Genomic DNA, 25,797 nt, shown 5'->3' with positions numbered 1-25,797 from the left:
CACAAATTAATCAGTATAATACACCACACAAACAACCTGAAGAATAAAAATTATATGGTCACCTCAATAGAGTCATAAAATGTTTTGACAAATTCAGTATCTATTTAAGATTATATTTCTCTTCAAAGTGGGCATGAGGAAACATACCTCAACACAGTTAAGGACTTATATGACAAGAACTCGTCTAACATGACACTCACTGATTAAAAGCTGGAAGCATCTCCAGTAAGAGCAGGAAGAAGAGAAGAATGATCACTCTTACCACTTTTATTCAGTATAGTATGGAAATTCTAGCCATAGCTATCCAAAATAAAGGTAAATAAAATTTAGCTAATTAAGAAAAGGAGTAAAAGTATCTGTTTGAAAATGGCATACTGTAAACAGAAATCCTAAAATTGGTGCCACAAAACTACTAGGGCTTATCAATGTATTTGGTAAAATTTCTGAATGTAAAACTAACATACTGAAATCTTGCATTTCTACACACTAACAGCAAGCTAACAGATGGAGAAAGTGAGGGAACTGTCACATTTACAGTTGCATTACAAAAAAAATAAATCAAGAAATGTATCCAACCAAGGAGGTAAAAAACCTGTACTCAGAAAACTATAAAATATTTATAAAAGAAATTGAAGTTAATGCAAACAGATGAAAGGATATAATGTGTTCATTGATGAGGAAAAAATATTGTTTAAATGATAGTACTAGCCAACAAAATACGCAAATTAAATTCAGTGCCTATCAAAATACCATGGGCATTTTCAGACACTTAAAATAAATAATTCTAAAATTTACATGTAAACCGAAAAGAGATGAAATCACTAAGAAAAAGGAAAGGAAAGAAAACAAACAAACTAAAAACACAAACAACTTTAACAAAGAACAAAGAAGATGCATCTATGTCCCTGATTTTAAACTTTAATACAAAGCTAAAGTATTAAAAATAATATGGTAGTGGCACAGAAAAAACAGAATAATGGCACACAACAGAATGCCTTAAAATGAAATGAGACAGTTATTGTCATTAAGCCCATTACAAAAAATGAATATACAGTTGGGAAAGGTAACCACCAGGCACGTGAAACCGATCAACCTCACTAAGCTTCAGAAAAATGCAAGTCCAAAACGCAATGAGATTTTATGTCACTCCTGTCATAATGACTACTATGAAAAAGATAACAAACATAATTGTTGGTTAGGATGTTAGAAAAACAACCCTGATGCACTGCTGGAGTGAATGTAAATATGTGCTTCCACTGTGGAAAACAACATGGAGCTTTATCTAAAAATTAAAAATGAAATATAATCCAACATATACATATCAGGATACTTATTCCATGAAAATAAAAACACTAATTAGAAAAGATAAATTCAACCCTATATTCACTGCAGCATTATCCACAATAGACAGGATATAGGAGCAAATTAATTGCTCATCAATACATGATGGATAAAGAAATTGTGTTTATATAATTTTTATATCTACCCATCTTAAGTACAGATTTATCTATATGTATATTTATACACACGCACTTTATATATATATATGAGCTATATATATATATACACACACATAAAAATAAAATGGGTTTTTACTCAGCTCTAAAAAGAATAAGTTCTTGCCTTTTGCAACAAATGGGTTGATCAAGAGGGTAATATGCTAAGTCAAATAAGTCAGGAAGTGAATGACAATGCTGAATGATTTTATTCATATTTGAATTTTAAACAAATGAACATAAAAACACAGATATGGAGTTATACATATAGAAAGAAACAGGTTGTTCACAAGAAGGAGGGAAATGGGGTGAGAAAAAGAAAAGTTGAAAAAATTAAGAGAGAAAATTTTCCAGTTGCAAATTAAATGAGTCAGGGACAAGAAATGAACTGTATGGGGAATAGCCAAAAACTATTAAATATCTTTAAATAGCAACATATCACAACTAGATATATTTGGTGATCTGTATGAAATATATTAAATACAGCAAACAGTATGTTGTGAAAGAGAAACTAACACAGTGTTATAGATTAATGTACACTTCAATAACAAACAAACATACACATAGAAAAAAATTAGATTTGTAGTGAACAGAGGCAGGGGTTGGGAAAGTAGGATTTGATTAATGAACTCAAAAGCTATAAATATCCAGCTGTAAAAGAATCGTGTTCTAGGGATACCCCATAGTAACATGAAAATTACAGTTAATACTGCTTTATGTTCAATATCATTGTTGTTAAGAGAGTAGACCATAATTTTTCTCATCACAACCAAAAGACAAATTGTATTTCCTTAAAATTGCATCTAAATGAGATAAAGAATTCTCCCTAAAATTGCTATGATATTTATCTCATGACACTTGTAAATCAAATCACTATCCTGTTCACCTAAACTTACACAATGTTTTATGCCTATTATATCTCAATAAAAGTGGAAGAAAAAATGGAAAGTCAATGGTCACTTTTTCCCATGTCATTTCTCATGATTCTTTTTGCAGCAAGTAATCTTTAGTCATGATATATTATCCTAGTTAAAGATACTAATAAATAAGTGATTCTAATAAATTATACATAAAGATACTAATAAAAATAGTGTTTTAAAATGCCTAAATCTTTCTTCATGTTAACAGCCCACTGCTTCTGTAGGCAACAAAATTTCACTTTGTGTATTCATCTGAGATTAGGGAATGGATACAAATATTAACCCTGGCTGCTTTTGCTGTGAGTGATAAAGTTCACTGTCTCAGACCAAAAGTCTCATCTCCATGAGAGCATCTGTAAAATATGAAAATGCTAGGTTGCTAAAAATCTAAGCATGTTTAAATCTCAGAACTCCTACAATTCTTAACTGTTTTGCAAAGGGAAAGCAATACTGACAAAGACTTGATTTTGGATAACAATGTGCTGTTTTCTCATGGTTGCATAAGGGAATGTGAGGATAATCCCTGAGATCAACAACAAACATTCTGGCTCAAGTGCTGGACAAAGAGCTGTAAAGGTTCTGCATTTTTAGGACTGAGGACTGCTTTCAAAATGATGACTATGCTCACTTTAATCCAGGTAGTCCAAGGAAAGAAATGTTATTGTAATTTGTAGCTTAAAAGAAATAAATCAGTGGTTCAGTCCATATAAATCAGTCAAGGGGTGTTCAAAGAAAACATAAGTTGTGTCAACAATGAGAATTAAAAGAAAACAAAGTAGACACAAACTTAAATTAAGAAGGACACACAGTCCTCTGCTGGGCTCTGTGGACTGGTGAATATATATGCCTCTGTCCAATTCAAGGTTTCAGTGGCTTGGCCCTAGCATTAGCTTGGGATTCAATGAACAGGTAACAATTAGTATACTGGGAGAAATATAATCTACCTCTCCCTGATTGGAAGAAAATCTGGTGGCAAAATGAAACTCTTAATTCACAGAGATTCTGCCAGAAGCAGAGGAATAATTCACTGATGACTCAACTAAGATAAACTTAGTTACTGCTTAACAGTCCAACTTCACACACACACACACACAGTGATAGACAGATTTGTAGTATTTAGTGGGAAGAATTCAGTGGTCAGAGCTCAGAGAATAGTTTTCACACACCAGACAACTTTTGTACATTTGCCAATACTCTAGGTTTTCCCAGGTAGAGAACTACAGATGGACAAACAAACAATATTCTTCTTTAGGAATTCTAATTTTTAAAGTAAAGTGTAGCTTTTGACTTATCAGTATAGAACCTTGTTATGATGATCACAGTAAGACCCACTGTGTGATAAGAGAGCTCGAAACTAGCTGTGAACCAGCCCAACTGAAACCCAGACTGCTAATGTAAGCAAAAAATAGTCACCATCATAGTTGAGCTGACAAACATAAAAGCTTGATGTTTCTGTTTTAGGAACAACCACTGCTGTCCAGACACAGATCTCCTGCTGCAAGTGGGCTCCTTTCTTCTCTTGGTAAAATCATATTGGTGGGATGTTGCTAGAGCTTAACCTGACCCATTTGCCCATTCTCCAGATTATCAAAGGCTTTCTTCACAATTGGTGACACTTTTTCAGTATTCAGTGTTGCCATTCCAGTCTTATCAGCTGACACTGGCTGCATGGTTGTGAGTAGAAGCCTTAGGCTCCCTGACCATGCCTACAATTTTCCAGCATTTCAGGGCAATTCACATTCTGAAAATGTTTACCATTTATTTTAAATTAATGGGAAATAGTCAAAGTCTTCCATGAAAATTTTATATTTCCTAATATCTGTATAAATTTGGTATTCTTGCAGTTGGACAAATTTTTAATACTACCACCCTCACCTCTTTTTAGTCCACACATTTTAGGTTACAATTTGGTTACTGAACACAACCACTCCAACCAAGGGACTATTACCTCTTAGATACTGCCTGTGTGAAGATTAGAAGGGGCACAATTTATGTGGGATGTATAATCCTGCATTAAATGTTTGCAATGACACTGTCTCTTCTGGATAAAGCTCTGATTCTAAGAAGTAAATTAATTAGAAGGCAGTATATTTTTTGGTATGGGGAAGAGAATCAGCTACTTATGGGTGGGCAGGTGATGAAGAGACAGGAAATAATCCAGCAAATGAGAATTGAATGCTTTAGGCCACTGGAGGCATGAATTAAGAAGAAAATAATACTTTGTCTCCTTTACCTACCTCGAATTACTGTCTTGAGTGACTAGTCCTTGGGCTATGAAAAGAGCTAGTTTGTGGTGAAGAGTAAAGACAATAATGAAATAGTTTGAAAACCATGAGAGATTTGCTGTCTCAGGAAAGTAGATTATGCTTAAAGTCAACATGTATTTTTCATTCACTAAATACTAAAATGCATCCTGTGGCATGTGCTGTGCTTACTGTGTTGGTATCCAAGTTAGACAAGGAAAGGGGGATAGACAGAAAACATCTGGAGGAGGTGGTTTCTTTGCTGAGACTGGGAAAGTCTAATTAGGTAATAGGAGAACATAAGTTCAAGGATTAGCTGGAGCAAAATTTGCGAGGTTGGAGCTTACATATATGACAAGCATTTTCCTGGATTTATCTCCAGATACAGTGAAACATAAACATATGCCAAGGTAGTCAGATGCCAGATTTATAAACGAATGACTTAACTAAGTTCAGTTTGTGTGCATAGAGTTGGAAAGGCATTAAGAGCCACCCTGAGGATGTAAGTTTGTCCTTGGTTGGAAATAAAAGCAACATAAGGTATTGACTAGAAATTATAGCATAGAATATTTAGGGCAGGAAATGAAAGCACCAATTGGAATGCTTTGAGAACAGCACAAAGAAGACCATAGATAAAATTACTTCTTAATTTCTTCCACATGCTAAATGTACCATCTGAGACTATATCATGTGACCTTCATGACTCCAGGGATGACATAATAGAGACCATGTTCCCTGGGCCAGTTCCTGCATTATCTTCTGTTCCAACCTATCCGAACTTAACACTTTTCATACTTTCCAGGATGAACCAGAAACCACTAATAACTTTCCCTCTCTCCATGTTTTAGTCTTTTTCCAAATTCTTCAATTTTCTCTTCCTGCTTACAAGAAATTATTTAAATTTACTCCCATATTGTTCCATCAAGTGATCATATCAATCAAATATCTCTTTTTCTTTAAATGATATCATAGACTCCCGTTTAACTCTTTATTTTAAAAAAAAATCGAAAATACAGGTAAACATGTATGTTTATCGTTCAAATAAGAAAATTGCATATAGTTGTCGGCATTTGCCACCATCAATATTAATCTTTGTTATCCTGCATAATATGGTAGTCCTCTGGTATATAAATTGTGTTTAGGATGACGTTCATAAAATGAAGATGGCTGATGAGCTGGCCTTGAAAGAGAGGTAGCTGATGTATCAGCTATCAATGTCACTGGTAACCATGGTTTGCTCCCTGGTTGAAGTTGAGAAAAACGACCGTCATTGGCAGATATGTTGTGATATCTATATGGAAAATTAGAAGGCTCCACCATTAGTCAAACATGATTGCTCAGTATGGGAGACAAGGTACTGTACTGAGAAGTAGATATTGTAAATGTAATGAAGTTCACAACACGGCCATTTGCTTCAGTGTAGCTGCTTTGAGAGTGCCTGTGGGCAGTGTTCAACTGATTTAAAAAAGCACGTTGATCCATTGCAATATTGTTCTGGTGATCTAACTGACATTGAAAATGGAGGAGAAAAATCACCTCTGATCAAGGTAGTTGTATCACCTATTATGTGGCTAGAAGAGGGCTTCCTTATTAGAGGCATGTTTAAATTTGCAGAAAGTAAAAATGCACTTTCTCCTCTAGTGTCAACCACAAAATCAAAATTATCATTATGCACGTTACCCCCTGCTTTAACGTGCTTCTTTTTGAAATCTTCAGCCAATGAAGATACCAGAGAGACATTTTTAATCCCAATTCTTCTTTTTATTCTCACTAAAAGCTGGGGACAGCCTCGTTTAAGATTTGGATTATGGCAGAACTGCAGCTACAACCAAAAGAGAAAGATTTTAGTAATATTTTAAACCAAAATACAAGACTAAATTAAGCCTAACCTACAAAACCTCAGATTTCCCGTTTACTATGCTAAGATAATATCATCAAAATATGCACATTGCTGACTATGTTTTGAAATTCCTTATTTGGAATATGCACATTTAAATAGTATTTAAGTATTCAAATTTAAGAAGCTAGCATTTGCAGTAACGGTGAAAGCCACTTTTTAAAAGCGGCTTTAATACCTTTATTTAGATTTCTCGTAAGATTCCTAGTTGCTAGGAAAGTTTCACACAATCTTGAATACTTAAGGCTCTGTCCTCATTTTTTGAAAAAATAAAGAATTTTAGCATTTGTAGTTTTATACAGTTTTCAAACTCTAGATTTACATTTACATTACCATAGATCGATGTACAAAATAAAATTTTATATATAAGTTACCAAGTCGTAACTACAATTACTGAATACCTTGCTTAAAAGAGAGACTTCTTTTTCTTCTGCTAGAAAGTCAGCTAGACAAGCAGATCTTTAAAAATTCTGCTGCACTTTCCTAAACTTATAAATGTTAAGCTGTCTAACTAAACTTTTCATACTTCCAGTTTCAAATACTCTGAAAGGGGACTTTCTTTCCAAAACTTCCTTCTTTAAGACAACTTCATCAATCACTATGGAAGTTTCATTATCATCCCACCAGTTGGATTTAAATTGATAACTCCCAACCATTTTCCAGATTTTTCTTGGAAATGTCAGAGAACGAAAATCATTATCTTCATCTGGCTCAGAGACACAATATGTGTAACATGGACTTTTAAACAAGGATTCTTCAGACAAATTCTGAAAATCACTTACTTCAATCATAGACCTCAAGACAAGTCCCCAGAGATTGTTGGATCAAACAATACAGATCTTCCGGAGTTTCCTGAACCAGTTGGTCCATCATTATGAGACCTATCTTGAAATTCTGAAGAAATATTTGCCATCTCAAATAATTTTTCTACAGCTACTTTTCTAATCTGAATGATTTTGAGCACTGCAGCTTCATATGCTGCTCTGGCAGGCCTGCACAGATAAACTACTAGGCCATCACAATATTTCTCAACTTGAGTAGATGTGACATCACATAACGACTGGTCTCCTAGCAAGTCAAGTGTAACATCCAGCCAGTGTTTACTTCTCATTCATCCAGTTAAAATGAAACATATAGGATGCCTTTTTTTATAGTGTGATCTGCAATTATTACCCCAAGAAAATCTTTTTAAATAATTAATGCTGGGGTCTATGAAATAAAACAAATCTCCATACACAAATTTATACAACATTGAGGAACAGAGTATAAATAATGCACAAAATATATAAAATAATTTTAAAGTTATGGAATTTTAAGTGAAATTTGTGTAAAACCTCTGCAGGAAATGTATACCTATTTCATTATAATTAGTAAGGTGAAACTTAATTTGATTTGGAAATGGAAGTAGTTATTTATCTGTTTACTTTACAAGAAGTAGCTCTTTATTCAAAACATGAGCAGAATACATATCAGTGTATTTGGTATGTTTTAGAATAAATGATAAATATTTATGAAATAAAACTAGATTAAAATAATGAATCAAATTTAAGAAATCCCAAAGGGGTAATTTTTGTATGAAAATATAATTTAGTGCTGTAAGTAAAACAAATGTAATTTAGTATTCTACTTTAAAATTACAAAAGAGAAATTATTAAGGTATTCTTATAAAAGTTTACTTTTGCCATTCTTTCACTCAGAAGTTTTTCAGTCCCTCGAAGTAATAAATTTTCTTCTCATCATTATAGTCCATGCTCTTGCGGCTTCTCTTAAGTGTTCCAAAATGATGTTGATATATAAACTTATACAGAAGATCATGGGTTCAAAAATCAGTGCCTCCATTAAGGGGCAAACAAACAATCAAAAACAAAGAAATAACATTATATGTGGGATGGGGTTTAAAAGACCAAATAATGCATTTTAGGAAGCAATATGTTTCTCATCCTGAAAGAGTTGGCATTGTTAGTATAATGCAGCATTTTAAGGCAAGTGTTTTGTACACTTATTGTTAATAATAGCTAGGTTCTGTATCAGTGAACTGTAGTAAAGCCAGTTCTAGCAAAATTGTATTCTTTATTTAGACATAAATTCCACTAAACATAAGCCAAATTCAAAATGAGAGATAAAATTTTTAAATAAATAAATGTTCACTCAAGCTACTATGTAAATTTTTCCTTCAGTATGTGTATATTCCATTCTAAGTAAATATTAGGAAGCTGAAGTCATGGCATATTATAAGTATTATAAAGTATAGTTAAGTTGAATTTAGTCCTGATTCTTAATTTTATTTAACATACGCAAATCAATAAATGTGATACCATCCGTTAAATAAAGAATTCAAAAATAAAAATCTCAAAATATGTAGGAAAATTATTCACAGATCTGATCTTAACTTTTTTATAAAAAATTTTTTAACAAATTTGCTGTAGACAGAATAGGACTAAACATAGTAAAATCCGTATATGAAAAACCAATGACTAGCATCAAGTTCAATGTTAACATACAGGAAGGTTTTTCTCTGGTACAGTAATAAGAAAAAATAGCTCATACAAACAAGTCCTATATTATACTACTAGAAGTTCTAGCCAGAACAACTAGTCAAGAAAAAATATAAAAGTCATTCAACTTGTGAGCAAGCAGTAAAATTTTTATAGATGACATAATTATACATAGTTAGAAAACTGCACACACACTGCCAGTGACTGTGAGAAATAATGAACAAACTTAGTAAACTTGCTGTATACAAAATCAATATACAAATATCCATTGCATTTTTATATAGTAACAACACATTATCAGGAAGAGAAATTAGGAAATCAATTGTGTGTAAATTTATACAAAAAAGAATAAAATAGGAATACATTTGATAAGTTAAATAAAAGATCTAAACATAGATCTATAAATTACAGGTGGAAAAATATAAGTAAACATAATAAATAAAAGATATTCTGTGCTTAATGATTGTATACAATGTGAGGAAATACTCTAATCTATCTTTCAATTGTTCAGCCTCCCCAGCAATGCTTATTGAGGAGAATCTCTTTTCTTCATTTAATACTCTTGCTTCTTTTTTCATAGGTTAATTTATCATAGGTGAGAGGGATTATATCTGGTTGCTCTATTCTCTTCTATTGATTGGTGTCAGTTTTTGAGCCAGTATCATGTTGTTTAAATTACTAAAGTTTTGTAGGACTGTTTAACAACAGAGAAATTTACAATATTATATTCAATACTCTTTTTCAAGATTATTTTGGCAACTAAGATCTTTGTGGTTGCATATAAATTTTGAAATTATTTCTTCTATTTAATTTAAAAATCTCATGGTTATTTTGACATGAATCACATTAAATGTAGATTCCTTTGGGTAGTATGGTTGTTTCAACCACACTGTTTCACATCATTAACATAAGAGATCTTTTCATTTCTTTGGATCAATTTTAATTTCCTTCATCTATGTTTTCTATTTTTTAAAGTATAGGTTTTCTCTGTATTTGTTAACTTCATTTGTAGGTATTCTTTACATATATATAATTATATATATTTTATTTTTAAACATGTTCCTCACACAAATACAACAGGCAGAAGGCAGTGGCAAGACATATTCAAAGTCCAGAATGAAAGAAATCTGTTATCTAAGATAAGATATCAAGCAAGGCTAAACTTTAGAATAGAAGGAGAGAAAAATAATCTCCACACAAGCAAATACTAAAAGAATTTAGCAACAGAAAAAGACATAATGAAACATCTCCTCAAAAAATAAAGAAGCAGGATGCTATAGAAAGAGAAAGGCATAATTAGAAAGGCAAAAGCTACAATGACTTACAACAGAATAATAATGATATTGTAAAACAGGACGTCAAAATTTTTAAGTTTAAATTTAAAATTTAGATAGTGAAACAGGACAATACAGATTATTTTCTTCTTATTTCTGTTCTCTGTATGATGCATTTAAATTTATATTCCTTTCAGTTATTATAAAAATATATAGTAACGGGTCAATATACATACAAAACAGGGTAACAATAAGTCAACATCTTACAATGAAGTCACAAAGCTAGAAAAAAACCAAGATAATAAAAGAAAACTTATAAAGCCACAAAAAGAAAAAGAAATGAATAAAAAGGTAATACAAAATCAACTGGAAAATTAAGTTCAAAATGGAAATAAACACTAGTTTATCAATAATTGTTACAAATGTTAATGGACTTAGTGCTTCAATCGAAAGATGTATATTGTCAGATGGGATAATATAACAAGACCCTACATTACGAAGCATACAAGAGACCCACTTTAGAAAGAGGAACACACATCAATTGAAAGTCAGAAAATGGAAAAATACATTCCATGCAAATGTACATGACAAGAAAGGAGGACTAGCAGTACTGACTTCAAACAAAATAGACTTTACAAGAAAGGCCATAGAGAAAGATAAACAAGGACATGATATAATGATTAAAGAGCAATACAAAATGATGGTTTTATACTCATTACTATATATGCACTCAATATAAGAGCACATAAGTACATAAAGTAAATACTAATAGATAAAAAGGGAGAAATTGATGGGAACACAATCACAGTAGGACACTATAACTCCCCATTACCATCACTAGACTGGTCTTTCAGACAGAAAATTAATAAGGGAACAAAGATACAAAAAGATACGATAAAATAATTGGATTTGATTGATAGTTTCAATACACTACTTATCCCCAAAACAGAATATACATTCTTTTCCAGTGCACAAGGAACATTTTCTAGGAATGTTTGTGTACTAAGGCACAGAAGAAGCCTAATCAAATTTAAGAAGTTAAAAAAGATTTTAAGCATCTTTTCTGAGTATAATAACATGAAACTAGAAATGAATCACAGAAAAACAGGGAGATAAAATGACAGCATGTAAATTAATAAACATGGTACTAAAACAAGGGGGGTAGGTGATGAATTAAAAGAAGAAATTAAAAAATATCTTGAGAAATATGACACAACACTACACAAAGTATATGGAATATAGTTGAAGCAGGCTTAAGAGGGAAGTTCACAGTGACAAGGTCCGCCTCAAATTAGAAGAGCAATTTCAAATAACTAATCTAATATTCTATGTAAACTAACCATGAAGAGAAGAACAAACAAAATGAAAAGTCAGCAGAAAGCGGGAAAATAAAGAGCAAGGGAGAAAGATTTGAAATAAGATTAAAAATAGAAAAAATCAATCAAACTGTTTTTTGAAACAGTCAACAAAATTGACAAAACTCAGGACAGGCTCACCAACAAGAAAAGAGAGAGAACACAAATAACACACATAGTGAAAATGGGGAAACTACAAAGAGTACATAAAATTTGCAAAAAACCATAAGGGTATACCATGAGCAACTGCATGGAAACAAACTGGATAATCTAGAAGAAATGGAGAAGTTTCTGGAAACATTCGGCCCACCATTATTGTATCAAAAGAAATTGACCATTTGAACAGACAAATCACCAGAAATGGAATAGAATTATCAGTAAAATAAAAAAAAAATCTCTGCAAACAAATATTCAGACCCAAATACCTTCACTGGGGAATTTGACCAAACATACAACGAAAAATCCATACCAATCCTCCTCAAACACTTCCAAAAGATTCATATGGAGAGAGTACTCCCAAACTCACACCATAAGGCCAACATCAACCTGAAAATAAAACCAGACAAACACACTACCTAAAAAGAAAACTATAGGCCAATATCATTGATAAACATAGATGTTAAAGTCCTTAGGAAATTATTAACAAACAGAATCCAACAGCATGTAAAAAAAAGATCATACACCATGATCAAGTTAGGTTCATCCCAGGAACACAAGGATGGTGTAACATATGCAAATCAATCAATCATTTGTGATACACCATATCAACAAAAGAGAGACAAAAAACCACATGATAATCACAGTAGATGCAGAAAAATCATTTGATAACATTTAACACCTATCTGCAAAAGAAGTTCTTATCACAGTGGGTAAAGAGGGACCATATCTCAACATAATAATAGCTATTTATGACAAATATATAGCCAGCAAAATATTCAATGGTGAAAAACAGAAACCCTTCTCACAAAAACCTGAGACAATACAAGGTTGCCCATTCTCACAATTTCAATTCAATATAGTCTTGGAAGTCCTAACCACAACGATCAGTCAAGAAAATTTGATTTCCGATCAAATTATGCAAAACGTTTCTTTTTAGGACTGAAACAAATGATCCTAAGATATACATAGAGTCATAAAAAAACCATAGTTACAAAAGCAATATTGAAGTAAAAGAAAGATGCTGGAGGAATACCCCATTAGTTCTCCATACACTATGGCAGAGCTACAATAATGAAAATGACATGACATTGGTAATAAAACAGGCATATGGACCAATGGAACAGAATAGAGACCCTAGGAATAAATCTACAGGCCTATGTTCCATTAATCTTTGACAGACTAGCTAGGAATATGACAGAGAAAAGATCATCTCTTCACCAAATGGTTTTAGGAAAACTGGATAGCAGCATCAAAGCAATGGAGTTAGAACAATCATTCACTCCGTACACAAGAATAAAATCAAAATATCTAGAAGACTTAAATATAAGTAAGACACAGTAAATCTCCTAGAAGAAAACATAGGCAAAACACTCTGAGATAAATCTCAGCAATGATCTCCTAGAACAGCCTACCCAGGGAAGGGATGTAAGAGCAAAATTAATAAATTGGATCAAATAAAACTTATAGGCTTTTGCACAGCAAAAGGAACCATAAACAAAGCAAAATGACAACCTGCAGGATTAAAGAAAATATTTAGAAGTGATGCAACTGACAAAGTCTTAATTTCCAAAATATAAAGAGTTCATACAACCTAATAATAATAAAAAAAAACCAAGAAACCCAATCTGAAAATGGGAAGAATCCCTAAACTAGCAATTCTCTAAAAGAGATGTTCAAATGCCACACAGATATATGAATAAAGAAAAAAAATGGTCATTATCATTATCAGAGGAGGGCAATTCAAAACTAAAATGAAGAATTACTTCCCAGTAGTCACAGTGGTTATCATTTAAAAGTCCACAAACAATAAATGCTGGGGAAGCTGTGGAGAAAGGGAAACTTCCTACACAGTTGGTAGGAATGTAGTTTGGTGCAGTCATTTTGGAAACCAGGATGGGGATTCAGCAAAAGAATAAAAATAAACTTAACATACGATCCAGCAATCCCACTTCTGGGTATATATCAAAGGGAACCCTATTTCAATAAGACACGTGCACCCCAATGTCCTTAGCAGTGCAGTATACAAAAGCCAAAATATGGAAGCAACATAATTGCCCAACAACAGATGACAGTATACAGAATTTATGCCATATTTGCACAATGGAATAATATTCTGCAATAAAAATGATAAAACAATGACATTTGCAGCAAAAAAGATGTCACAAACATGTGTCATTCTAATTGAAGTTAGCCAGAAATAGAAAGAAATATAATGCATGATATTACGCATGAAGAAGCTTTAAAAAATATATGGATGGGAACACTATGATTTCATCTACAAAACTGAAACATACTCGCAGATCTTCTAAACAATTTTAGATTACTGTGGAAATGGGCTTCGAGAGGATATATTTGGGAGCTGTAGATTTATAAATGTTATCCACTGTATATAAAAAATGATGTTTTCAAAGTTTCTTTTGTATGACACAGGCCATTATGTTAAATATCGTGAAGTAACGTTTTATAGGCATAGAATTATATGTGTGTATGGGCACACTATGCTATACACCACAGATTGACACATTGTAAATGACATATTTCATTGATAAATAAATTAATAAATATGTAAATATATAAATAAATAAATATATATATTATATTTAATAATAAAAGAAATACAAAGATTCACACTACTTAACTTTACACATCAAGAATCTAGGAGAAAACAGAAAGAATAAAGAAGAAAATTGAATCAATGAGAGTAAGGCAAATAATAAGAGAAACAATTAAAAATATAAAAAAAATACCAAAGTCTGTTTCTTTTAAACATAAAGTGGACAAACGTTTAGGTTGACTAAGAAAATAAAATCTCAAATAAAATTAGAAATAATAGAGAAGATATTACCACTGATGTAGAGATGCATAGCGTCATAAGAAATTAACACTAGCCAAAGATTTGAATGACCTAGAATAAAAGACAAATTCTCAGAAACATATGTCTTCCAATACTGATTCAATAAGAAATTAGAAAGTTAAATATAGCAAAAGTGTGTATGAGTAAATCAGTAATCCAAACCTCCCAAACCAGAAAACATTTACAAGATGACTTTGCTGGTGAAATCTGTGATACATTTGAAGACAATTTTTCACCAATTCTTCCAAAAATCTTCCAAGAATTTCAAGGGGGTGAAAGATTCCAAAGTTATTTTATGATGCCAGATTTATTTGCATAACAATGCAAGAAAGTACATTAGATGCAAAATATGGAATATTATCCCTGATGAACATATGTGCCAAAATTCTCATCAAAAGAGGAAAGTCAATTCAACAACACATTAATGTATCATGCACATACAATGAGTAAAGGGACTTATCCCTGGGTTTAAAGATACTTCAAAATATTCAGATCAATATAGGTGACATGCCACACTTACAGAATGAGAAATAAAACTCACATAATAATTTCAATAGGTGCAAAAAGAGCATTGTATATAATGCAACATCCTTTTAAAATACTCCCAACAAATTTCATTAACACTGTCAGTGGCACGATATCATATACAGACAAACACTGTGTGGCCAGAAGAGGAGCAGTTCTCTTTTTATTGATTCCTAGGAAAAGGGTTTATGTAGGACATGCACAATGCCTCATATATCATCTAAGTTATAACAATGTTAATAATCTTAAGCTATTTATGTCCCCATGATCCTGCAGTAAGCACAGGATGTTAAATGATCAAGGATTGTTTTAAAGTTCATCACGGAACTTCATTAAGTAGGCCATCTCTTATCCAGCCGGCTGTGCCTGTCGTAGGTTGTCCTCCTCTGAGGATCTTACCCAGCATGGGCTATCTAGCCATCCATACTGGATACAATGTGCAGGCCACTTCTTATCCAGCCTGGATATGTGACATTCCTCACAGCTTGTTTATCAGTTCAGCCCATGGGCTTATTCTTTAGAGCCTTCAGACAGGAACCTGCAAACCCAACATCCCTTGACCGAAAAATGGATGAAGAAAATTTGATGTACATATGCAATGGAATCAATACTTTGCATTCCTATAAAAAGTGTCCATGGTGTTCCTTTTTCTCTACAATCTCACCAACATATGTTTCTTTTCTTTTTGATGAGAAATTTCTGACAATTTTGAAGTCTTGTCTCATTTTTGGTTTATGACTTTCCTAATAATTGATAACTCTGAACATATTTTCATGTGTCATTTAGGCATCTGTAAGTTTTCTACAGATAATTGATTGAGATCTATCTATTCAGTTCTTACGTACTTTTTTAATTGGATTGTTTGTTCTTTTATTGGTGTTGTGGGGTAAGAGTTTGCCATATATTTGGATATTAACAATTGATTGGAAAATATCACATGCAAACATATTCTCCCAATATGTTGGTTGACTTTTCATTTTATTGATCATTTCTTATGCAGTGTAAATCTGTTTAGAGTGATACAATCATATTTTGTTAGATTTCCCTCTGCTTCCCTTGCCAGAGGAGATATATGTAGAATCAATTTCAGTCCAATGTCAGAGTGTGCTTCTTATGTTTTACCCTAGGATACTTTGTTTTCAGGTTTTATGCTTTATATGCCCTGGAGTGGGATTGCTGCGTCATATGATAGGTCTATTTTAATTATTTAAAGGAACATCCATACTGTTTCCAAAGTGCTTGCACCAATTTTCATTCCCACCAACACCGTTGGAGAGTCCCTTTTTCTCCACAACTTCCACAGTCTTTATTATTTGTAGACATTTTGATGACAGCCCTTCTGACTAGTGTGAGGTAAAACATTATTTTATTTTTGTGTTGCATTTGTATAATGATTAGCTATGTGAGCATGTTTTTATGTTTCTGATTGTCATCTGTTTGTGTTTTTTAGAGAATTCTCTTCTGCTCATTTTCTGGCTGAGTAGATTATAGATTTTTGAAATGGAGTTTTATGAACGATTTGTGTATTTTAGAAATTAGCCTATTGTTAATTGGATTGTTTTCTAATGTTTTCTCCCATTAGGAATTTCATCTTTTCATATTGTTTATTTTGCTATGAAGAAGGTTTTAAGTTTAATTAGGACCTATTTGTTTGTTTTGCTTTTATTGTTTTCAGCATGGGAGATTGACATATGAAAAATTCGCTACAATTTATGTCTTGTTTTGCCTATGTTAGTTTCCAGGAGTTTTATTTTGTCATGTATTATATTCAGATATTTCAAGCATTTTGAGTTTATTTTTGTACAGTGTGATGGAGTGTTCTAATTTCATTGATTTACATGTAGATGCCTTGCTTTCTCGACATCACTTGCTGAAGACTGTCTTTTCAGCATTGTATATTTTTGTTTCCTTTGTCATAGTTTAGTTGACCATGGTTGTGATGTTTTATTTCTACCTTGTATTCTGTTCCAGTGATATAGATGTTTGTTCGTTTTCGAGTATTGTGCTATTTTGATTACTGTTTTCGTAATATAGTCTGATATCTGGGAGGTTATTGGGTTATGGCTCCAAATTTGTTCTTTTTCCTCATTGTTCCTTTGGCAGTTCTGGTACATTTGCAGTTACATACAAATCTTAGGACTGTTTTAATTTCTGTGGAAAATATCATGTAGTTCGAACTGCATCAATTTATATCTGTGGACATCATTTTTTGTATGTATATTTTAACAATATTAATTCCTCTAAACTAAGACCTTGAGATTTCTTTCCATTTCTAGGCATCATCTCCAAATATATTTATCAGTCTCCTATAGATTTTACTATCTTGGTTTTTCCATAGGTTTTTCATTTTTGATATGATTTCATATGGATTTTTTAAAATTATGGAATATTTCTTTGTTAGGGTAAAGAAATGTGACAGTTTTTGTATATTAATCATGAATCATGCTACTTTGCTAAATGTCTTTATTAGTTTTATTTGTTTTCGTGTGGTGAATCTTTAGGGTTCTCTATATATATTATCATGTCATCTAAAATAATAACAGTTTTACTTCATTCAATCCAACTTGAATAACATATTTTTCTTGTCTGATTGCTGTTGCTAGGACTTCCCATACTGTGTTTAATAGAAATGGTGAGAGTGGGCATCCTTTTCTTATTCCTTAATTTGGCTTTCAGTTATTCACTTTTGCATATTATGTTGTCTGTGTGTCTGTTATTAATGACTCATTTACGTTGAGATATTTTTCCTGAATCCTGCTTTTGTTAGAGGTTTCTGTTGTTGTTCTTTCTGTTGTTTTTTGTTATTGCTGTTGTTGCTGCTTTTTAATGAATAAAAGTTGAAGTTTGTGAAATGCTTTTGATGGATTTATTGGGATGATCATTTCATTTTCCCTTTTTCTTTTGTTAATGTGGTGTATCAAACTGATTGATTTCATGTATGTTCCACCTCTCTTATTACCCTGAAATAAATTAAAGTTGATCATGTTGTATAATTCATTTTAATTATTGCTGGATTTAGTTTGCTAATAATATTTTTTAGAATTTTTGCATCTATGTCAATCAAAGATATTGGCTTGAAATTTTATATGCCTGTAGTTTGTTTGTTGGCTTTGCTATCAGGGTGATGAAAGTTTCATAGAAATAATTTGTGAGTTTCCCACATCTTCACTATTTTTGAATAGTGTGAAGATTATAAGTTCTGCTTTGAATTTTTGTACAGTGCTCCATGGGAGCTGTTTAAATCTGCACTAACATTTAACGATTTTTTAAATGCAGATTGTTTCTTTCTTCTAATAAACAGTTTGTTCAAATTATTTGTTTCTCCTTATCCCTGTCTCTTTCTAGACATTTGTCTATTTCTTCTAAGTTGTCCAGTTCATTGTCATATAAGTGTTGACAAAATGATCCCCTTTTTGTATATCTGAGGGAACAATTGTTATTTCTCCATATTTATTTCTGACTTTATTTCTTTGGATCAATTCTCTTTTCTTCATGATGCATCTGGATAGAGGATTTTTGATTTTGCTTATCTTAAAAAGACAACAAAAACAAAATTTAGGTTTTACTACTCTTTTGCATAGTTGTTTATCTCTCTAATTTATATTTATACATGTAATATTTAGGTTCATGTTTTTTTCTTTTTTAACTTTTTTTTATGGATTTTTAATCATTTTACAAAGGTGTCTCAAATTCCATTGTAGAGCATAAATTTTTAGTTACAATGAACTTATATACATTTCTTGTACCATTTTTTCCCCTGTGAGCTGCCTTAAGATATTTATATATTTCCCTGTGCTATACAGTACTGTCCTGTTTATCTATTTTAGAATTTTGAAGTCCCAGACTATCTATTCCCACACCCCACCCACTTGGCAACTAAAATTTTGTATTCTCTGCCTGCGAGTCTATTTCTGTTTTGTATTTATGAGTTTTTTGTTTGGTTTGGTTTTGTTTTTAGATACCACACATGAGCCTTCTCATATGATATTTTTCTTTCTCTTTCTGGCTTACTTCACATAGACTGATTTTCTCCAGGAGCATCCATGTTGCTGAAAATGGCATTATGTTATCAGTTTATAAGACTGACTACTATTCCATTGTATAAATATACCACCTCTTCTTTATCCAGTCAACTGTCGATGGACATTTAGGGTGTTTCCATGTCTTGGCTATTGTAAATAATGCTGGCTATGAACATTGGGGTGCAGGTATCTTCCTGAAGTCGGGTTCCTTCTGGATTTATGCCCAGGAGCGCGATTCTTGTGTTATATGGTATGACAATTCCTAGGCTTTTGAGGAATCTCCATCCTGTTTTCCACAGTGGCTGCACCAAACTTCATTGCCACCAGCAATGAAGGACGGTTAACTTTACTTCACATCCTCTCCAGCATTTATCATTTGTGGATTTTTCAATGATGGCCATTCTGACTGGTGTGAGGTGATACCTCATTGTAGTTTTGATTTGCATTTCTCTGATAATAAGTGATATTGAGCATTTTCTGATGTGTCTTTTGATCATTTGTATGTCTTCCTTGGAGAATCGCTTGTTCAGGTCTTCTGCCCAATTTTGAATTGGGTTGTTTATTTTTTCTTATTCAGTTAGATGAGCTGCTTATATACTCTGGAGATCAAGTCTTTGACGGTTTCATATGCAATTTTTTTCCCATTCCGTAGGTTGACTTTTTGTTTTACTTCCGGTTTCTTTACTGTGCAGAAGCTTGTATGTTTCATTAGGTCTCATTTGTTTATTCTTGGTTTTATTTATTCTACGAGAAAATTTTCGAGACTTATATCAGATAATATTTTCCCTATATTTTCCTCTTTGTGGTTTATTGTGTCTTGTCTTATGTTTAAGTATTTGATCCATTCTGAGTTTATTTTTGTGCATGGTGTTCTGGCTTCATTGGGAGTGTTCTAGGTTCATTGAATTATATGCTGCTGTCCAGTTCTCCAAACACCAGTTGCTGAAGAGACTATCTCTTTTCCATTGTAATTTCTTGCCTCCTTTGTCTAAGATTAATTGACCAAACGTTTTTGGGATCATTTCTAGGCTCTTTATACTGTGCCATTGGCCTATATGTATGTTTATCTACCAATACAGTGTTGTCATGTTGACTATAGCTCTATAGTATTATCTGAATCATTAGCATAAAGAAATGCCACAGATATTTGAACCTTAATCTTGTAACCTGCTACCTTGCTGAATTCTTTGATCAGCTGTAGTAATTTCATTCTGGATCTTGTATGGTTTTCTATAAATAGTAACATATAATCTGCATATAGTTAGACTTTTATCTCTTCCTTTCAAATTTTCATCCCTTTTACTTCTCTCTCTTGTTTGATTGCTGTGGCTTGGACTTCCAAGACTATCTTGAGTAGGAGTCATGATGGTGTGCATCCTTTTACTGTCCCAGATTTTAGTAGGAAGAATTTGACTCTCTCACCTTTGAGTACTATGCTGGCTGCAGGTTTGTTTGCTGAGATATATTCCTTCTATGCCCAAATTGGTCAGAATTTTTATCATACGTGGGTGTTGAATTTTTCAAATGTTTTTCCTGCATGTATTGAGATGATCATGTGGTTTTGGCCCTTCCTCTTGTTGATGTGCTGTATTACATTGATTGATTTGCATAAGTTGAACCACCCCTATGTCCCTAGTTTGATCCCCTCTTTGTCATGATATATAATCTTTCTTCTGTGTTGTTGGATTCTATTTGCTACTCTTTTGGTGAGGATATTTGCATCTGTGTTCATCAATGTTATTGGCCTATAATCCTCTTATTTGGTAGTGTCTTTGCCTGGTTGTGGTATCAGGGTGATTGTGGCTTCATAGAATGTCTTTGGGAGTATTCCTTCATTTTCAAACTTCTGGAAGAGTTTCAGAAGGACTGGTATGTGTTTTTCTTTGTTTGTTTGGTAGAATTCCGATGTGAATCTGTCCAGTCCTGGACTGTTATTTGTAGGGAGGTTTTATGTTGCTATTTTGATTTCATTTCTAGTGCTCTATTTGTTAAAGGGGTCAGTTTCGTCTTGATTCATTCTTGGTGGACAGTATGTTTCCAGAAACTTGTCCATCTTTTCTAGGTTATACTGTTTTATTCCATATACTCTTCATAATATTCTCGTATGATATTCTGTTTTTCTATTTTTTTGTTGTAATTTCTCCATTTTCCTTTCTCATTTTGCTAATTTGTGCTCTCTCTCTTTTCTTCTTTTTGAGTTTGGCCAGAGGTCTGTTGATTTAACTTACTTTTTGGAAAAACCAGCTTTTGGATTGGTTGACTTTTTTCCTATGGTCTTTTTAATATCTATTTTATTTATTTCCTCCCCATTATTGATGATTTCTTTCCTTCCACTGCCTTTTTGGTCGTGTTTTTCTACTTCATTCTGCTGGAGGGTTAAATTGTTTATTTGTGGTTGTTCTTCTTTCTTGAGGAAGGCCTGTATCAGTATTAACTCCCCTCTCAGCACTGCTTTTGCTGTGTCCCATAAATTTTGTGTGGTTTTGCTTTCATTTTCTTTTGTCTCAAGGTAATTTGTCATTTCAGCATTGATTTCTTCATTGACCCATTGGTTTTTTAATAACATAATGTTTTATCTCCATGTTTTCCTTTGTTCTCCTTTTTTCTCTGTTGTTGATTTCTAGCTTCATGGTATTGTGTTCAGTAAAGATGCTTGAGGTAATTTTTATCTTCTTAAAATTGCTGAGATTTCTTTTGTGCCCAAGTACACCATGAATCCTGGAAAATATTCCACGTGCACTTGAAAAGCATATATATATCCTGATTTGGGGGGTTGCAATGCTTTGAAAATATCCACCAAGTGTAATATTTCTATTGTATTGTTTAATTTTTCTGTTGCCTAATTTATTTTCTATCTCGATGATTTGTTCAGTGATGTTAATGCATTGTTCAAATCTCCAAATATGAATCCCACTTTATATCTGTTAGTAATTATTTTATGTACTTAGGTGCTCCTCTATTTGGTGCATATGTATTAACGAGTGGGGGCTATTCTCATACTGTATCACTCCTTCAATCATTATAAAATGTCCTTCTTTATTTTTCTTTATGACCTTTGTTTTAAAGACTATTTTGTCTGAAATCAGTAATGCAACACCTGTTTTTTGGCTTTTCCAATTGTATGGAATACCCTTTCCATCCTTTCATTCTCAATCTATATCTGTCCTACTCTCTGAAGGAGGTCTCTTGTATGCAACATATTGAAGGTTCTTGCTTTATTATACAGCCTGCCACTCTATGACTTTCGACTGGAGCATTTAGTCCATTAACTTTTAAAATAATTGATGATAGGCTTGTGTTTACTGCCACTTTGACCTTATCTTTACAGTTGATTTGTTATTTCCTCTTTATTCCTTTCATCTTCCTTTTATGGTTTGGTCATTTTCCTTTGTATTATCATGAAATTTATTTAGTTTTAGTGACTCCCGAATAAGTTTTTGTTTTCTTGTTACCCTTTTTTAGAAGTCCATTAGACCATTAACATAACTGCTTTTATTAAATGGATAGTTAGATTATCTCAAACCTATCCTATCTGAGAACAAAAAATTTAAAATGAAAGACCAAAAAAAAAAAATTCTGTATTTCCCTGCCTCCCTCTTCCACTCTCAATGATTTGTATGACTTCTTTTAAAATTTTGTGTTTATTTTATTTGTCATTCATGAATTATGACCTTTCCAGCTGTGAGTATCACATTTCTGTTGCATCCTGCTGCTTTTCTTTTTAGAGAAGACTTTTCAATAATTATTTTAGCATGGGTCTAGTGTTGCTAAACTCTTGAAGATTTTTCTTATCTGTGAAGTCCTTTATTTCTACTTCTACCAAAAAGAATAGCATTGCTGGTGAAAGTATCCTACAGTATTTAATTTTTTCATTCAGGACTTTGAATATGTCTTGCCACTCCATTCTGGCCTGTAGTATTTGTGTAGAAAAATCAGCTAATAGTTTTATGGGGATTCCCTTATACCTCACACTTTACCATTCTCTTGTTGCCTTTTGGATCATTTCTTTATCTTTGACTCTGGCCACCTTAATTATATGTCTTAGTGCAGGTGTATTTGTGTTCTTCATGTTTGGGACACACTGGGCTTCCTGTATTTGGATATCTGATTCCTTCTTTAAGTTTTGGAAGTTCTCAGTCATGATTTCTAGAAAAACTTTGCAATCCCCTTTGATCTTTCTTCCCCTTCTTGGACTTCTATCTTGCCAAGATTGGCATGCTTTCTATTATCTCACAGGTCTCTTGAGCTTTTTTCAATTGTTTCTCATTGTTTCTCTTGTAGCTCTTCTGATTGGGTGCTTTCTATTGTCGTGTCTTCTAAGTCACTAATTCATTCCTCTGCATTATCTAGTCAGCTTTGCTACACCTTTAAATCATTCCTCATCTCAGTCAACATGTTTACCTATTCTACTCGGCACTTCATTAAATCTTCCATTTCATTTTTGACATATTTTATATCTGTAAACACTATCTCTTTTATTACCTTCAGTATTTGGTCACTCCGTTTTTGAAATCTTGATCAATTTGGATATCGATGTCTATTTCACTGATCATTCTTTCAGGTGATTTCTCTTGTTCTTTTAATAGGGAATTGTTTCTATGCTTCTTCAAATTTCTACTACCTCTCTGGCACTGTGGTTTTTGGTGTATCAGTTATCTACTGTGGTCCTAAAGGAGTTTAACTACCTAAAGCCTATGTAGTTATACAACTTAGAAAAGAGATAAAAGAGAGAGAAAGATAAAGAATTTTAAAGAAGGGCTAAATAAAGTTTTGAAGGCATTGTAAAATGAATAATAGAAAAGGAATTTGAAGCAGAGGTTTGAAAAATAATAATAATAAATAAATTTAAAAAATTTCAAAGGGATTAAAATTGGGGTATATATAATTCAATAAGAAATAAAAATTAAGAGTGTAATAGAAAATGGAACTGGTAAAAACAGATTAATACAAGGGGGTGGTCAGTGTCCTCCTGGATACTATGTACATTTAATGTGAATTCTTTCTTTATTCATCCTGATTTGGAATCTCAGGTTGTTGTTTCCAGAGGCCCTCCATTGGAGCCCTCATCTGTTCTGCTCCCAGGGCAGGTCATCAAGCAGATCGATCCTACACCCAACACTGGGTCTGATGAAGCTCTCTTTACTCTGGGCTGGCTTGTCACTGCCCTGCCCAATACTGCAGTCAGATGTTGCAGACTGACAAGGCAGGATTGGGCATCACGACCTCTCCCAGCCCAATGGTCAGGGACTGTATTCCAGCCCAAAATTTGAGGGGCCATCCTCCCCCTCAGGTTGCTGATCACTCTGCTGCTCTGTGCCACTTTATGCTCTGCCTAAGGTTTGCACACCAGAAGTGGGCTGAGGGAAGACTGAGGAACAGCCCTGTACCTGGTTTGGGCCAAAATCCAGCTCCTTGTTTGTCTTGGCAGACAAGTTCTCTGAGGAACCAGACAGTAGTATAATATGTGCCTCAGGCTGTAGACAAGTCTCGGTCTGGCCCTTGAGGCTGCTAATTCCTTAGGTGTAGATGCAGGTATTACACCCTCTGCCACATGGTTGTAAAGCACCAGAAGGTATGGTGGCTGTGTCTGAGCCCCAGCTATCTTCACCAAGAAACTTTTGTGGATTTTCAGAGATGGGGAATGCACCCTTTCATCCACAGGGCACATTTGCCCTGTTGTTTTATGGAGGGCCCACATTGTTCTGTCCTGTGCACCCACAGCCATGACACAAAGCCAACTACATTCCCCCAGGCCACCACAGTGCAGCCATTCCCATCTACCACCCAGCTCGGGCAACAAGGCCCTGCCCTAAGCTTCTGGGCTGCATCTTTGGCTGAGTGTCACAGGGATCCTCTGTGCCTGTTTTACTTAGTTCTGTCAGTCAACTTATACTATGTACATGTACAAGACTTGGAGGCTCCCCCTCTGTCCTGCCAATCACTCAGTTTGAGAGGGGAGACACAGTGAATGAGCACCAGCCCTTCTTTGCTGCTCCCTCACTTTGGGAACTGCCCCACTCTGTTTTGTCTTTTCTTCTTTCTTTCCTCCTTTCCTCCTACCAGATTTTTTGCATCTTAACTATTGAAGAGGAGAATGATCTGTCAGAGTTCTGGAGGTTCTCTGGTTAGCTGGGTGGGTCTGTGTATATGAGTCTTGGTGCATTTGATTAAAAGGGTGAGCTACGAGCATCTTTCTTCTCCACCATCTTTGCCTCCCCACCGAACAGTCTCACTTTATGGTGGAAGATAAATATAGTCTGGAAATAAATGGAAAATATATTCCATGAAAATGACAAGAGAGTGCAGATTGCAATGCTCAACTCATACAAAACACGTTTTTAAATAGGGGCCAAAATGAAACAAATATGAGACTATATAAATAAAAACTGATCAATAAAAAATAGGGTGTTACACTCATTAAATTATATATGGACCCAAAACCACAGATCCAAAGTATAAAATGAAATTTTACTAGACATGAAAGATTTAATTCATTATAAAACAATAATAATAGATGAGTTTAACACCTAACTATTCTGATAGCCAGATAATCCAGA

The 25,797-nt window shown here is 33.4% G+C and overlaps 1 long non-coding RNA gene across 1 annotated transcript; it reads right to left on the bottom strand.

Annotated features, from left to right (window-relative positions):
* Nucleotides 1-6,394: 6,394 nt before the first annotated feature.
* On the bottom strand, nt 6,395-7,479 carry LOC140693935 (uncharacterized). The gene is made up of 2 exons (XR_012069654.1): nt 7,339-7,479; nt 6,395-6,481 (listed from the first exon to the last, which is right to left on the bottom strand). It is a non-coding gene; the product is annotated as an uncharacterized lncRNA (long non-coding RNA).
* Nucleotides 7,480-25,797: the final 18,318 nt, after the last annotated feature.

Source organism: Vicugna pacos, unplaced genomic scaffold, assembly GCF_048564905.1.
Source record: "Vicugna pacos unplaced genomic scaffold, VicPac4 scaffold_20, whole genome shotgun sequence".
Taxonomy (NCBI): Eukaryota; Metazoa; Chordata; class Mammalia; order Artiodactyla; family Camelidae; genus Vicugna; species Vicugna pacos.
The sequence above is the reverse complement of the archived record's forward strand: the minus strand, read 5'-3'. Positions and strand labels throughout refer to the sequence as shown.